The sequence below is a fragment of the Leucoraja erinacea genome, chromosome 31 (assembly GCF_028641065.1).
Source record: "Leucoraja erinacea ecotype New England chromosome 31, Leri_hhj_1, whole genome shotgun sequence".
Classification (NCBI taxonomy): Eukaryota; Metazoa; Chordata; class Chondrichthyes; order Rajiformes; family Rajidae; genus Leucoraja; species Leucoraja erinaceus.
The window spans coordinates 25,468,362-25,485,458 of NC_073407.1; the positions used below are offsets into that span (position 1 = coordinate 25,468,362).

The 17,097-nt window shown below is 46.6% G+C and overlaps 1 protein-coding gene across 2 annotated transcripts in view; it reads right to left on the reverse strand.

Moving 5' to 3' along the window:
• brinp1 (bone morphogenetic protein/retinoic acid inducible neural-specific 1) overlaps positions 1 to 15,906 on the reverse strand; it is a 169,720-nt gene extending 153,814 nt beyond the window's left edge. Inside the window, exon 1 of one of the 2 annotated variants that reach the window (XM_055660337.1) lies at positions 15,413 to 15,906. The gene's annotated coding sequence lies outside the window, so the exon portion shown is untranslated. Of the gene's footprint in view, positions 1 to 14,712; positions 14,861 to 15,412 lie in introns of those variants that run through there. The other variant, XM_055660338.1, reaches the window with a different exon arrangement.
• Positions 15,907 to 17,097: the final 1,191 nt, after the last annotated feature.

The window sequence follows — 17,097 nt, forward strand, 5'->3', positions numbered from 1 at the left end:
ATTCCACAGATTCACCACCCTCTGACTCACAGAATTCCTCCTCATCTCCTTTTGAAAGGAACATGCTTTTATTCTGAGGCTATGGCCTGTGGCCCAAGACTCTTCCACTAGTGGAAAGATAAACTCCCCATCCACCCTATCCAAGCCTTTCACTAATCAGTAAGTTTCAATATCAATAACAATGGATATTTTTAAGACAGTGATGGATAGATTCTTGGACACAAAAAGCTGGAGTAACTCAGCGGGACAGGCAGCATCTCTGGAGAGATTGAATGGGTGTTGTTTCGGGTGGAGACACTTCTTCACAAAACTCCAGCTTTTTTGTGTGTCTGTCTTCGGTTTAAACCAGCATCTGCAGTTCCTTCTTACACATGGATAGATTCTTGATTAGTACAGGTTATCTAATGCACTAGCTGCATGGATGCTTTGAAAATACAGTCATCGTAAATTTGAACAGGAATGGCATGCTCTCTGTAAAAGTACCGACATTAAAGATGATCCATGCTGTCTGCATTTTGGTCTCAATATCCACCGCCTCCATTGTGTTGCAATTTCAGAGCTTGAGAAGAAAGAAGCCTTTGTGTGTAATGTCATTTGTAATGCCATTCATAACCATTGGATATCCTAAATTGATTTAAGGCTAATTAAGTATTTTTGAGGATCCATTTAGAAAATGCATAATTTGTCCACTGGCAATTTATTACAAAGTACTGTACAATGAAATAATTGCCCAAATCAGATTGTTAATGCGTAGGTAGTACTCACAAGAGTCCGGGACTCTTGGAGAAGCTATTTCTCTGAACCATGTAAATGACTGGAGCCAAATTCAGAGAGTTGTGAGTCTGTGGAATTCTCTGCATCGGTGGAGGCCGGTTCTCCGGATACTTTCAAGAGAAAGCCAGATAGGGCTCTTAAAGATAGCAGAGTCAGGGAATATGGGGAGAAGGCAGGAACGGGGTACTGATTGGGGATGATCAGCCATGATCATATTGAATGGCGGTGCTGTCTTGAAGGGCCGAATGGCCTACTCCTGCACCTATTGTCTATTGTCTCCCACTTCCCGACTCTCAGTCTGAAGAAAGGTCTCGACCCGACACATAGCCCATTCCTTCTCTCCAGTGATGCTGCCTGTCCCGCTGAGTTACTCCGGCATTTTGAAGGAAGGAATGCAGGAGTTAGAGAAGTTAGAGAAATCAATATTTTCCCAAGCCTGTCCGACTAAATAAGAGATTAAAAAATTGAAAGTCAGTCTTTCAGAAGCTTGCAATTGCGCCCATCAATTGGTTCAATACTGTAGAATATACAGTACATGTATTTAATTCAGCAACTGACTGGAGGTAGACACAACATGTGAAAAATATATATCTTCTAGATGTGCTGGGACACATCCTCAGTGATGTGACCTGGGGTCATCGGGTGTTTCGGGCCAGACACCTTTGCCCAGGCAACCCAGCCCCGACTTGCGTCCCAGCAGCAACCGCCCACGGATCAGCCATCTTAGTAACCACTCTGCAGGGGTTGGGAGATTCTAGTGCGTGGAGGGACTGGGCTCTGTGGGGTGAGTCCTGGCTGGGCTCCTCCTGAGTCTCACTGTGAAGAAATCATGCGTTTTGCCCAGCATGAATATTACATCTCCGTCGATCGTCTTGTCACCACAAGGTACCCCAGAGGTTCATGACACCCCAAAGTATTGCCCGAGTTGTCTGAACTCTGAAACCTTTACTTCATATCATGCTGTTGCTAGGATACCCAGCCACTTCAAAAATGTGGCGATAATCAGTCTTAATCATACATTTGAATTTGTGTCGAGAGACAGCTAGCTTAACCTGACTAAGGCCGACTTGGCATCAATTTCAATGTTCCAGGATCATTGAACAGTAACTGGCTGGAGAGAATCAATTTAGTTTAGTTTAGAGATACAGCGCAGGCCCTTCGGCCCACCGAGTCCGTGCCGACCAGTGATCACCGCACGCTAAGACTATCCTACACACATTAGGGACCGTTTTGCATTTACACCACAGCCAATTGACCTACAAATCTGGACGTCTTTGTAGTGTGGGAGGAAAGTGAAGATCTCGGAGAAAACCCACGCAGGTCACGGGGAGAACGTACAAACTCCGTACAGACAGCAAAGATGTACAGGTTTGTAGGTTAAATGTAAATTGTCCCTAGTGGGTGTAGGATAGTGTTAATGTGCAGGGATCGCTGGTCGGCGCGGACTCGACGGGCCGAAGGGCCTGTTTAAGCACTGTATCTCTAAACTAAAACTAAACTAAACATAGAAACATAGAAAATAGGTGCAGGAGTAGGCCATTCGGCCCTTCAAGCCAGCACCACCATTCATTATGATCATGGCTGATCATCCAGAATCAGTACCCCGTTCCTGCCTTCTCCCCATATTCCCTGACTCTGCTATCTTTAAGAGCCCTATCTGGCTTTCTCTTGAAAGTATCCAGAGAACCGGCCTCCACCGCCCTCTGATGCAGAGAATTCCACAGACTCACAACTCTCTGAATTTGGCTCCAGTCATTTACATGATTCAGAGAAATAGCTTCTCCAAGAGTCCCGGACTCTTGTGAGTACTACCTACGCATTAACAATCTGATTTGGGCAATTATTTCAAGTTTCCCCAACTCCACTGAGTCTGTTTGCTGAATTCTGAATATGATGCTGAAGATTAGTTTAGTTTAGTTTAGTTTTAGAAATTCAGAGTGGAAACAGGCCCTTCGGCCCACCGAGCCCACACCGACCAGCGATCGATCACCCCATATATCAGCACTATCCTACACACACCAGCGACAATTTACAATTCTTACCGATGTTAACTAACCTACAAACCTGTACGTCTATAGGGTGTGGGAGGAAACCAGAGATCCTGGAGAAAACCCATACAGGACATGCAAACTCCGTACAGACAGCACCCGTAGTCAGGATGGAACCTGGGTCTCTGGCGCTGTGAGGCAGCAACTCTACCACTGTGCAGCATTGCTGTACAACTCTGCTGGGCCATAAAGTGCTAGCTTGTATAGACCTGCATTGATGTGACTTTTAAAAGGACAAGGGGTCACATGGTATTTTACCAGCTTTGCAGAAGAGCAGGGCATTCAATCCATATAAACTGTGAGCCCCGGTGATACTTAAATCATTAGTTAGCTGCTGAACTTGTGCTTTTTAAAACCACTTCATTATGTCAAGGCAGTGACTCTAGGCTCATGAAACCCAGGGCTATTTTAGGACTGGCATTATTCCACAGTAACAGCCTGGTTCTGATGGCATTGCCCTACAAAGTGGCTTGTCATCTCATATCCAGGGGAGTGAAGCACTGATGCAAAAAATTATTTCAGAACAAAAAAGACACTTGCGGTCAAACACGTCTCTTGTTGAAACCATCTCAGAATCCAACAAATGATTTCAATGCAATGCCTGAATCTTTAATGTACACACAGTGGAAGGCAGGACATTTTCACCCAGAGAGTGGCGAATCTGTGGAATTCTCTGCCACAGAACGCGGTGGAGGACAATTCACAGGATGTGTTCAGATATCGCTTTAGTTTAGTAACAGGCCCTTTGGCCCACCGAGTCCGTGCCAACCAGCGATCCCCGCATGCCAACACTATCCACACACGCACACACACACACAGAGGAAAATTTACACTTATAGCAAACCAATTAACCTACAAACCTGTACGTCTTTGGAGTCCTCGGGCTAACGGAGTCAAGGGATATGGGGAGAAAGCAGGAACGGGGCACTGATTTTGGATGATCAGCCATGATCTTATTGAATGGCGGTGCTGGCTCAAAGGGCAAAATGGCCAACTCCTGCACCTATTTTCCAGGCTTATACATTTCTGTGCTTCCAAATAATGCAGCAAAAATGGGGACAGGAATGCAGCTAATTAACAAATTATAATAACTAGAGAGATACGATTTTTTTGTCGATGTGATGGAAAGGAGTGGTTTCAAACTATTTCTTGTATGTCAAGAAAATTATTTTTGGAAGATATACATAAATCTGCAGGCATTTAGGCCATTGTTATATATATACACACACACACACACATATATATATATAAATAAATATATATATGTTTATATGTGTATATGTATATATATACACATATATATATAAATATATACACATGTGTGTGTGTATATATATATATATATAAATATATATATTTATTATATAAAATATATTATTTAAAATATATATATAAATATATATATTTATATTTTTATATATATATATACGCATATATACATGTGATTAAATGGGTGTGGTCAATTTATTTTGCTTAAAATATATATATATATATATTTATATAAATATATATAAATAGATAAATATATATATATAAATAGATAAATATATATATATAAATATATATATATTTTTTTTAAGCAAAATAAATTGACCACACCCATTTAATTACACAAAGCATCACTGCATACTTCTACCCAAGATTAAACTGGAAAATGCTGAGAGAAGATCTCTTGGATATTCCCGTGTAGGAAGGAACTGCAGATGCTGGTTTAAACTGAAGACAGACACAAAATGCTGGAGTAACTCAGCGGGTCAGGTACCATCTCTGGGGAGAAGAAATAGGTGACGTTTCAGGTTGAGACCCTTCTTCTGACACAAAAAAGGGTCTCGATCCGAAACGTCACCTATTCCTTTTCTCCAGGGATGCTGCCTGACCCGTCATTTTGTGTCTACCTTCCTTGTAAACCAGCACATGCAGTTCCTTCCTACACAAGTCACTTTTGGAGATTGGAGGAATCTAACCTCCAAGCCCATTTAGCCCACTCCTGCCATTGGGAAGAAGGTACAGGAGCCTGAAAACTGTAACGTCCTGGTTCAGGAACAGCTTCTTCCCTACAGGCAACAGGCTATTAAACACTGCAACCTCCAGATAGGCTCTGAACTATTTTGACTTGGAGGTGGTATTTTTGTACTATTATTGTCTATTTATTTGTTTCTTTGTTTTTATATATGTGTTCTGTGAGCAGAATTAGGCCATTCGGCCCATCAAGTCTACTCTGCCGTTCAATCATGGCTGATCTATCTCGCCCTCTCAACCCCATTCTCCTGCCTTCTCCCCATAACCCCCAACACCTGTATTAATCAAGAATCTATCTATCTCTGCCTTAAGAATATCCACTGACGTGGCCTCCACAGCCATCTGTGGCAATAAATTCCGCAGACTCACCACCCTCTGACTAAAGGAATTCCTCCAAAATATATATTACTGAACTTTTGTTGTTGTTTATGATGGTTTTGTGGAATATTAAGTTTGCGCACCTGTTGTTACTGCTGTAAGCAGGGATTTCATTGTTCCGTTTTGGGACATATAACAATAAAACGCTGGTGTAGACACCAAGACCTCCTAATGAGATATGCTTCCATGAAACTACACAGGACTTACTGTGTGTGATAGTTCTCACCTTAATATCCCACCCAGATCCTTCAATGTGACATAAAGAAGGATTTCTTGGGTCTCAAGTCCCAGGAATGAGGGGGGGAGCATATGATGAGTGCTTGACAGCACTGGGCCTGTACTCGCTGGAGTTTAGAAGGTTGAGGGGGGACCTCATTGAAACGTACAGAATAATGAAAAGCATAGATAGAGTGGATGTGGAGAGGATGTTTCCACTAGTGGGAGAGTCTAGGACCAGAGGTCACAGCCTCAGAATTAAAGGGTGCTCTTTTAGAAAGGAGGTGAGGTGGAACTTCTTTAGTTAGAGGCTGGTTAATATGTGGAACTCATTGCCAGAGAGGGTGGTGGAGGCCAAGTCAGTGGATGTTTTTAAGTCAGAGATAACCATATAACAATTACAGCACAGAAACAGGCCATCTCGGTCCTACAAGTCCGTGCCGAATTCTTGATTAAAACGGGTGTCAAGGGTTATGGGAGGAAGGCAGGAAAATGGGATTAGCAGGCAGAGATGAGCCGTGATTGAATGGCAGGGTGGTCTCGATGGGCCGAATGGCCTAATTCTACCCCTACAACTTGTGAACATTTCCAGATTTTCTTTGTTCTTGGCTCTTCCCATTATTATTTCCCCTCATTCCCTTACCAGACACTTACAATTTCATACCTTCCGCGACCCGACATACACCGTAACTTGTAATTACAAGGCACATTCAACGCAGCAGGAAGGCCCAAGGCATTACTCGAGAGTAACCAAAAACCATGGCACTGGGCCACAACAGGAGCTATGAGAAGAGCTATCCAAAGGCTTTGTTTCAATGAAGATCTTGAAGGAAGGGAAGTGGAAAGGTGGTAAACTTTGTCGAGGGCATTCCAGAGGCAGGAAACATGTTCCCGATGTTGGCGGAGTCCTGGACCAGGGGCCGCTGTTGAAGAATATGGGGCAAGCCATTTAGAACGGAGATGAGGAAACACTTTTTCCACACGGAGAGTTGCGAGTCTGTGGAACTCTCTGCCTCAGAGGGCGGTGGAGGCAGGTTCTCTGGATGCTTTCAAGCGAGAGCTGGATAGGGCTCTTAAAGATAGCGGAGTCAGGGGATATGGGGAGAAGGCAGGAACGAGGTACTGATTGGGGATGATCAGCCATGATCTCATTGAATGGCGGTGCTGGCTCGAAGGGCCGAATGGCCTACTCCTGCACCTATTGTCAATAAAAACATGGTCGTCAGTAGTTGAGCAATGGGACTTGGGACCACTTAACACACCAGTCGTACATAGAAAATAGGTGCAAGTAGGCCATTCGGCCCTTCGAGCCAGCACCACCATTCAATATGATCATGGCATAGCCAGCATGGAAACAGTCCCATCGGCCCAACTTGCTCACATTGGCTAACGTCCCATCTACACTTGTCCCACCTGCCTGCATTTGGCCCACATCCCAGGGCAAGAGACTTTGAGTGTTTTTACCCGATCTATTCCTTTCACGATTTTGTACATCTCTATAGGATCACCCTTCATCCTTCTGCTCTCCAAGGAATAATTTAGTTTAGAGACAGTCAAAAAGGCCCAACAGAGGATGTACTTCCTGCGGCAGCTGAGAAAACACTCTGCCACAGGCAATGATGGTCCAATTCTACACGGCCATCGTAGAGTCTGTCCTCACCTTCTCCATCGTGGTCTGGTTTGGCTCAGACACCTGGAGGCTGCAGCGAATCGTCCGATCAGCTGAGAAGGTTATTGGCTGCAACCTTCCCCCCATCGATGAACTGTACACTGCAAGGGCCAGGAAGCGAGCGGGCATCTCTGATCATCTCTGTCCCCTCTCACCCTGGCCACAAACTCTTTGAATCACTTCCCTCTGGAAGGCGACTCCGGACTGTCAAAGCTGCCACAGCCAGACATAAAAACAGTTTTTATCCACGAGCAGTAGCTCTACTCAACAACCAAAAATCTGTCTGGTATTTGTGCTCTGGTATTTTATTTCATTCTTCACATGTTTAAATTATAATGTTTTATTTTTAATTGTCTACTGTATATCGTGTTGTTACTTGTGAGCAAAGCACCAAGGCAAATTCCTTGTATGTGTACATACATGGCTAATAACATTTATTCAATTCATTCCTTCGATCCATCTTTAGTTTAGTTTTGTTTAGAGATACAGCGCGGAAACATGTCCTTCAGTCTGCAACGACCAGTGATCCCCACACACTAGCACAACCCTACACACACTGGGGACAATTTACATTTATACCAAGCCAATTAACCTACAAACCTGTATGTCTTTGAAGTGTGGGGAACAAAAAGATTTGGGAGAAAACGCACACAGGTCACGGGGAGATCATGCAAACAATGTACAGACAGCACCCATGGACAGGATCGAACCCGGGTCTCTGGCGCTGTAAGGCAGAGACCCGGGTTCCACTGAAACCAAAGGAAATGTGGTTTCTCCATTCAGTGCTAGTATCTAATCAAATGGTCACTGTTAGCGCAAGCATTGTAGAAGACTGAGTCAGCATTATTCGTAGTATATCCGCCATGTCCAGCATTCCCTCCTCCACCAGAACAGTGCAGTACCAATGTGGACCATCTGCAATGAAGCATCTAGGCTAGTCCAACAACATATCTCAAAATCATAACTGCTTCTACCATCAAGGTCAAAGTCAGCAGACACATTGGAACACCACAAACCACAGGTTCGCCTGCAGGTCACAATCCAAAAATGTGCAATCATCAAGTCACGTCAAGTCAAGTTTTATTCATCATTTGCACATAAAGTGCGGTCTTCATCATCATCATCATTGTTGAAACCATCAACACGCACGGTGCATTACAATGCCGTGTACAACAGCGATCGCAACTTCTACTGAAGTGTGGATGGCCGATGGCTCGCGAGAAGCTCATCCGCCCTTTGACAGGTCTTGTTTTTGGTCCTGCTGGGGGTCCACAGTCCCCTCCTCACCTGGCAAACCAGGTGGGGGAGATGGTTTAGTCACCGACTATCCGACCACGGAGCAGGTAGCACGGGATTACATGGTACCCGTGGCAGTCACACGAGGACACCGCCACGGGTACTATGTAATCCCGTGCTACCTGCTCGGATAGTCGGCGACTAAACCGTCTCCCCCACCTGGTTTGCCAGGCGAGGGGGGGGCTGTGGACCCCCAGCAGGACCAAAAACAAGACCTGTCAAAGGGCGGATGAGCTCCTAGCGAGCTAACGGCCATCCACACTGCTCCTATCACATAAACGTATGGATGGAACCGAGAGATATGATACTTGATGATGATTGTGCAGGAAGGAACTGCAGATGCTGGTTTACACCGAAGATAGACACAAAATGCTCAGTGGGACAGGCAGCATCTCTGGAGAGAAGGAATGGGTGACGGCTAGTCTGAAGAAGGGTCTCGACCCAAAACTTCACTCATTCCTTCTCTCCAGAGATGCCGCCTGTCCCGCTGAGTTACTCCAAGATTCAAGAGAGTTTATTAAATCCCTCATACGACAATGAAATTCTTGCTTTGCTTCAGCACAACAGAACATAGTAGGCATTGACTACAGAACAGCCTTTTGTGTCTATACTCGCCGAGTGGACCCATCTCTTATTATTTAACTTAATTTAAAACACACTGGTGAATTTTCCATCCTTCATCCCAAAATTCTGTTCAGAGAAGAGTTATCCAAGGAATGCGTTAAATTTCAGGTACATGTCATCTGGTCTCCTCGTGTAACTGCCGATTATCAACTTGCCAGCTCAACATCATGTCTTGTAACATCTCTTAAATATCCCCAAATGCTCAGATGTGTGAATCACGTCATTCAGAACAGAGAGAAGGCCCACACACTACTGCCTGATCAAAGCAAAGCAAGATGCCTGCGATCACCGATCTAAGTGTATGGATTCATACGAGCTGGAAATGAAATGAAGATCACCGTGAACTTCTATTAGGCTAGCGATGAAATGGCAGAGACAAGAAGACAAGAAGGGTACTAAGAAACAACTGCAGATGCTGGTAAAATCAAAGGTAGACACTAAAAGCTGGAGTAACTCAGCAGGTCAGGCAGCATCTCTGGAGAGAAGGAATGGGTGACGTTTTGGGTCGAGACCCTTCTTCAGACTGAGAGTCTGGGTAAGGAGATGAGGAGGAATTTCCTTAGTTAGAGGGACTGTTTCAGACTGAAGAAGGTTCTCAACCCCAAAACGTCACCCATTCCTTCTCTCCAGAGATGCAAGACAAGGTGGGTGTTTATGGGGAGAAGGTCGGAGAATGGGGTTAAAAGCCACAATCAAAATGGCGACCAACAGATGGTGTTGATGTTAAAAAATTGCAGATCTATATTTTGGAGATTACTCATTAGAACAGGTGTCAGGGGTATTAGATTAGATTAGATTAGGCAGCCTTTATTATCATTCAGACCGAAGTCTGAACGAAATTGTAGCAGTCATACATATAATACAATCAACAATAAACACATATTAACATCCACCACAGTGAGTCCACCCAGCATCTCCTCACTGTGATGGAGGTAAAAGTCTTAGGTCTGCAGTTTCTTCCCTCCTCTTCTCCCTCTGCGCTGGGGCGATATGGGGAGAAGGCAGGAGTATGGGGTTGAAAAAGATCAACCATGGTTGAATGGCAGAGTAGACTTGATGTGCGGAATGACCCAATTCTGCTTACTTACTTACTGGCGTTACCTTGCACTGGACGTTATTCCATTCATCATGTGTCTGTACATTGTAAATGGCTCAATTGTAATCATGTATTGTCTTTCTGCTGACTGGTTAGCACGCAGCAAATTATTTTCACTGTACCTCAATACACTTGACAATAAACTAAGCTGAAGTCGAAAGTCTAAATATTTATATTAAAAAGACCTGCAGGCGTTTACGACATTGTTATATATTTTCTAAAGCAAAATACATTGGACAGTCACCTATTTGATTACACAGAACATTACTGCATACTTCTATCCAAGATTAAACTGGAACATACTGAGAGAAGATCTCTTGAATATTCCCGAGTAGGAAGGAACTGCAGATGCGGGTTTAAATCAAAGATAGACACAAAATGCTGGAGTAACTCAGCGGGACAGGCAGCGTCTCTTGAGAGAAGGAATGGGTGACGTTTCGGGTCGAGACCCTTCTTCAGACTGAGATTCAGGGGAGAGGGAAACGAGAGATACAGACGATGATGTAGAGAGATATACATCATCATTTGTTCTGTGTGTCTCTCTACATCATCGTTTATGTGTCGTTTCCCTCTCCCCCGACTCTCAGTCAGAAGAAGGGTCGCGACCCTAATCGCCACCCATTCCTTCTCTCCAGAGATGATGCCTGACCCACCGAGTTACTCCAGCATTTTGTGTCGATCTTGAATATTTCTATGTGCCAGGTTGCGACGTGAATGAATCCTCATGAGATGTCTACTGCTCTGCAGTAAGGCTGCACCGTGCCTGCAACTCACATTGCACACTGCAAACCCCCACATCTATGGGGAATACAATAAAGCTATGGCTTCACGACAAGGCTCATTCCATGAGAACCACCAACAGTTATTCGGCAAGGCCTGCAGATGAGGTTTAGCACTCAGCACAGCAAGAGTTAGAAGAAGGGTCTCGACCCGAGACATCACCCATTCCTTCAATCCAGAGATGCCACCTGTCCCACTGAGTCACTCCAGCATATTGTGTCTATCTTCACATCAAAGGTACGCGTTCAGCAAGAATGTTGTCCACATTATAAGTGCCGCAACAAAATTAGGCCATTCGGCCCATCAACTTACAAAATTCTTAAGGGGTTGGACAGGTTAGATGCAGGAAGATTATTCCCGATGTTGGGGAAGTCCAGAACTATGGGTCACAGTTTAAGGATAAGAGGGAAGTCTTTTAGGACCGAGATTAGAAAATCATTTTTTACACAGAGAGTGGTGAATCTGTGGAATTCTCTGCCACAGAAGGTAGTTGAGGCCACAGTTCATTGGCTATATTTAAGAGGGAGTTAGATGTGACCCTTGTGGCTAAAAGGATTCAGGGGGTATGGAGAGAAGGCAGGGATGGGATACGGAGTTGGATGATCAGCCATGATCATATCGAATGGCAGTGCAGGCTCGAAGGGTCGAATGGCCTACTCCTGCACCTATTTTCTATGTAATCCACTATTCAATCATGGCCGATCTATCTCTCCCTTTCAATCCCATTCTCCTGCCTTCTCCCCATAACCCCTGACACCCGTACTAATCAAGTATCCATCTATCTCTGCCTTAAAAATGACCATTGACTTGACCTCCGCAGCCTTCTGTGGCAATGAGTTCCACAAATTCACCACCCTCTGACTAAAGAAATTCCTCCTCATCTCCTTCCTAAAGGAACGTCCTTTAATTCTTAGGCTATGACCTCTGGTCCTAGACTCTCCCACGAGTGGAAGAGCCCATCCACTCCACACCCACCCAATCCGGGACTTTTGTTATTCGGTAAGGTTCAATGAGGTGGCCCCTCATCCTTCTAAACTCCAGCGAGTACAGGACCAGTGCCGTCCAACGCTCATCGTCCATTAATCCACTCATTCGTGGGACCATTCTGGTGAACCTTCTCTGGACCCGCTCCAGCACATCCAGAAATAAGACTTTATAGCTTTTCTGCAAGGCTCATTCGATGAGCACCACAAACAGCAAGGCCTACAGATAAGGGTGAAGACGAGGGTGAAGACTCATCAAGAACGTGGTCCACATCGGTGGTGAAAAACATCAGGAAACCTCCCAGCATTTTGTGCCTATCTTCGGTACAAAACCAGCTTCTGGGGTTCACAAGTGATTGGGGCAGAACCAGCCTGTTGCTGAAGGTGCTCCTCAGGTTGACCAGAGTGCCTAGCTCAATCTGAGCTAAAACATAGTAGAGTACAGAGCAGGAACAGGCCATTCGGCCCACAATGTCAGCATACTATGGATTGAAAGGGTAACATTAAGAACAGGGTGCGCTGTTCAGATGGAGCCCAGTCACACAAAAATCTCAAAGTAAACATAGAAACATAGAAAATAGGTGCAGGAGTAGGCCAATCGGCCCTTCGAGCCTGCACCGCCATTCAATATGATCATGGCTGATCATCCAACTCAGTATCCTGCACATGCCTTCCAAGTAACCAGTCACTTGGAATCCTAACAAAATCCAATTGAAGGTGAAGCCAGATGGAGCCCTTGAAATATATAATGCACTCATTAAAGATGAACAAGGGAGCCTTGGTCTGGTGGACAACATTGCATCACAGATCCTGTGGTATCCACATACTTACTTTCATCAGATCATAAATTATAGTAGAATTAGGCCATTCGGCCCATCAAGTCTCTCTGCCATTCAATCATGGTTGATCTATCTCTCCCTCCTAACCCCATTCTCCTGCCTTCTCCCCATGAACTCTGACATCAGTGCTAATCAAGAATCTAACTATCTCTGCCTTAAATATAGCCATTGACTTGTCCTCCACAGCCTTCAGTGGCAAAGACTTCCACAGATTCACCACCCTGTGACTGAAGAAATTCCTCCTCGTCTCCTTCCTAAAAGAACGTCCTTTAATTCCGAGGCTGTGACCTCTAGTCCTAGACTCTCCCACGAGTGGAAATATCCTCTCCGCGTCCACTCTATCCAAGCCTATCTTTCTGCTGGGGTCCCTGACTGACAAATTGAAGGGTGACAGGTGAGGGGCGACAGGTAGCAGGTGTGCATCGTGAGTGTACAAACTGGAGGGCAGCGAAACACAAGGGCCTCTCTGCACAGAGTCGCCGTGCGTCTGGTGATTGAACCAAATGGCGTTAGGAGTAAAAGATGAAACAGGAGCGAGAATGTGAATCTTTCTCTCTCTCTCTCTCTCTGGGAGATTGTTGCCTTAAAGTCACGTCCGCGCACCTGCAGTGGAGTGTTTATGCATTGATTTGGGGAGAGGGGAATGAAGGGAGGGGAGGTGAGACTAGGATACGAGTTTTCAACGCAACCCCAATCATGATCAACTTTTAAAGGCGAAGGTTAACACAATCAGTTGGATCTGCAGATTTATTATTGCACATTACACAACCGATGTGCAGGGACAAACCGACCGCTTTCATCAAATGTTGCTCAGCAGAATCAACTAGGGGAAGCTTGGTTTAATAATAATAAGAAGCAGAAAAAAGACGAGTCTCCATTTAAAGAGGCAACGGCGAGGGAAGGGAGTCTTTGCAAATCTTTGGAGGTTTTTTTGGGGTGGAATAGAGTAAGAGCTCCGCCTAGTGGCAAATGTAACTCCGCCCGTCTCACACACACACACACTCACACACAGCCTTCCCTTCAAGAAAACTTTCAATGGCTCGTTCTCCACATCACAGCGAGGGAGGGGGAGAGAGAGAGGAGAGAGGAAAAAAATTGTATGGCTGCTAAATATTTCAACGAGGTGCAGATCACTGTAAAGAGAATCACACCACAATCTAACAACTAACAGAGAATCTTTCTTTTTTTAAATCACACATTAAAAGTTCAATTCACAATGCTGCGCTTAATTGGCAGTGGAGTTACATCAATGGTGGGGGTGGGGGGGGGGGGCATTAAAAAAAATTGGAATATCTACATCGTGTCTGCCCCCCCTTCCTCCTCTCCCCCTCCTCCCTCCCGCCGAACTCGCGTGTACTGCAGATCAAAGGATTCGGAACACAGATATATATATATATATATATATATATCCCCAGCGTTTCATTCCCTCTCCCACCTGCTCAAAACACAGACCCCCGTCATCTCACACCTTGTCCCACAACTCCTGAGGGCCGAGATGTGGACACGTCTGCGTTCAATCTGCAACACAGGGCACACACACACACACACACATAGACACACACACACACAGATAGACACACACGTGGACACACACACACACACACAGACACACACACACACATAGACACACACACACAGAGACACACACACACACAGACACACACACACACACATAGACACATACACAGACACACACACATACACATAGACACACACACACACACACACACATTATACACACACACACATAGACACATACACTGACACACACATACACATAGACACACACACACACAGACACATACACATAGCCACATACACACAGACACATACACACGTACACATAGATACACACGTACACACACAAACACGTAGACACACACACACAGACACACGTACACACACACACCCGCAAGACAAGCGCACACGCAGAAAAGGGTTTCAGAAGGACTAAATATTGGATGATCAGGCCACGATTTTTAACACTTACTCGCCCTCCGCCACGTTGGTGACCGGCCGGGTTGGAACAACATTAGCAATGTGCATTTAGACGTGACCCGGGAAAACGCACAACTTCATCGTTAATCCGCCTGTTAAACAGGCTGCGGGGTTTTTTTTTTTTTTTTTGCAGGTATCCAGGACTTATCATTCCACCACCTCTCCACCCCCAATCACACCACATACACGGCAAAACATTCGCAGAGGAATCGTCTTATAAAGTGTGGCCTCAACATCACCGTCGCCTCCCCAAGCGCCCGCGCATTTCCCCTCCCCCTCCCCCCTTTCTCCCCTCCCTCCCCTCCCCCTCCCTCTCCTCTCCTCTCCCCCCCCTCTCTCTCCCCCTTCCTCTCTCCCCCCATCTCTCCTCTCTCCCCATCTCTCCCATATCCCCCCCAATATCTCTCAACTTCTCTCTATCTCTCTCTCTCTCCATCTCTCTTCTTCTCTCCTTCTCCCCCTCTCTCTCCCCCTCCCTCTCTCCCTCTCTCTCTCTCTCTCTCTCTCTCTCCCTCTCTCTCTCCTCCCTCCCTCTCTCCCTCTCTCTCCCCCTCCCTCTCTCTCCCTCTCTCTCCCCCCATCTCTCCCCCCCTCTCTACCTCTCCCCTCCCCCATCTCTCCCCCCTTCCCCTCTCCTCTCTCCCCCTCTCCTCTCCCCTCTCCTCTCTCCCCCTCTCCTCTCCCCCTCTCACCTAGTCACGGTCCTCCTCCGCGGCTGTACTGCAGCGAGCTCCGGACGGGTGATATCTCGGCATGAAGTTGCCGCCGTCGCTTTGGTGCCGGGTCCCGCTGTAGAGGCGACCTTGTAGACGGTGCACGCTAGCTGAGGCCAGAGTCGTTTGCCTTCTTGTCATGCCGGTGTGACAAGACTTGGGGTGGATGTTTCAGATCTAGACGTGTGCGTGCACATACAGATGTGCAATTCTAAATGTCTATCTATCTATCTCTATACAGCCCTCGCTAGCGACGGGCTGCGGAGGATGCAGCGAGCAGCGGCAGCGGCGGCGGCAGCAGCAACATAGTCCAAGGCTGGGTAATGGTGAAGGCGAGAGAGAGAGAGAGAGGAGAGGAGGGGAGGTCTGATCCTGGAGGAGATCTGTGCTGAATGAAAATGTAGCTCGTTCTCCTGTAGTGGGGGCGACAGAGAGAGAGTGAGAGGGAGAGGGAGAAAGAGAGAGCGCCACAGAGAGAGGGAGAGGGAGAGAAAAGAGTGGGAGGGAGGGAAGGAGAGAAGGAGAGAGAAAGGGGGGGGGGAGGGGGGAGAGAGGGGGGGGGGCTTACTGCTGTAGATGGGCTGAATGTGGAAGGATTAGAGAGAGAGAGAGAGAGAGGGGGAAGGAAGGGAGAGAGAGAGAGAGGGTGAAACAGTGCTGATGGGTTGAATGTGGAAGGAGCTGCAGAGAGAGGGGGTGGGAGACGAATTTACTGCTGTAGATGGGCTGAATGTGGAAGGAATAGAGAGAGAGAGAGGGGGGGCAGTTGATGGGCGGCTGGTACGAGGAGGGGTGGGCTCTAAGCCGAGGGGGTGGGCAGCGAGAGGAGAGGTGGCTCGCTGGGGGGGGGGGGGGGGGGGGGGGGGATGAGATGGTTAAATGAATGTGGTGAATGAGAGTGGCGAGGGGGAGCGGGGGCAGGGACAGACGTGTTATTCTCAGCGCGGTGCGGAGTGGCCAAACCGGAGCATGGGATTGCAATCCAGGAAGGGGTGGCTACAAGCAGAGTGGATAAGAGATGTGTGTGTGTGTGTGGATGTATGTGTAAACGTGTGTGTGTGTGTACGTGGATGTATGTGTAAACGTGTGTGTGTCGTGGATGTATGTGTAAACGTGTGTGTGTGTGTGTGTGTGTGTGTCAACCCAGAGGGAGGGGAGGAGAAGGGGTGGGGAGGGATAGGACAGCGATCTGTAAACACACACACACACTCTCACTCTCACACCCACACTCATTCACACACACACACCCTCACACACACACACACACCCTCACACACACACTCACACACACACACACTCACACACACACACTCACACACACACACACCCTCTCTCACACACACACACACTCGCACACTCACTTGGTCCCACACACACACACACACACACACACACACACACTCACACACACACACACACACTCTCTCACTCACACACACACACACACACACCCTCACACACACACACACACACACACACACACACACTCTCTCACACACACACACACACACACACTCACACACACACTCTCACACACACACACACACACACCTCTCACACACACACACACCCTCTCACACACACTCTCACACACACACATACACACTCATAAGGTGGCCCCGTAACACAGACGTGGAGAAGCCTCCACCCCCACAGCCAGTAAC